Source organism: Habropoda laboriosa, unplaced genomic scaffold (assembly GCF_001263275.1).
Source record: "Habropoda laboriosa isolate 0110345459 unplaced genomic scaffold, ASM126327v1 scaffold346, whole genome shotgun sequence".
Taxonomy (NCBI): Eukaryota; Metazoa; Arthropoda; class Insecta; order Hymenoptera; family Apidae; genus Habropoda; species Habropoda laboriosa.
Window position 1 is genome coordinate 838,992 of NW_017100529.1, and position 640 is coordinate 839,631.

Sequence of the window (640 nt, forward strand, 5' to 3'; positions counted from 1 at the left end):
CCTTCGCGAGAAACAACGTATTCTGTTAAATTCTAAATACTTATTCTCTCTTCGACAAAATGTAATAATCGTGTATTTCTTTAGAATACAATGTTCGTATGCTTGAGTGATAGTTTCGAAACGTTATTGTACTTTCTTACGATCTGTGAAAAATAAAAGAAATCATTGAAAAACTTCCTCTGAATTGTTTCATGTCCCACGGTGAATCGTCTAACGCAAGAACCAAATGACAAAAAAATCAAGCGAACTGCAAAAACGACGGAATAAAAAATTAAAAAAAAAAAAACGAATAGCACATACGTCGGCCAAATGGCATAATCACATTATCAAGCACAAAGTGCATATTGTGTCTAGGAAGCATAGCAGTAACAAGGTATTGTCAGGGCGTCTCTGATGACCCAGGTACTGCTACGGCTCGCTATGGACCTATGCGACGATTATACTACGTCCGATACAACTTCCTATCATTTACCTCTCATTCACCGTCTTGCCTTTGTTTCATGCGGAATGATCGCTAACCCTATTTTCTTAACGAATGTCTTTTACATTTGCATTCGCGAAAATTAAAGACTTACAGGATTTTTGGTTACTTTAAAAGTTTTAAACATTTTTAAATTTGTGAAATTGAAAATGTGCAAAA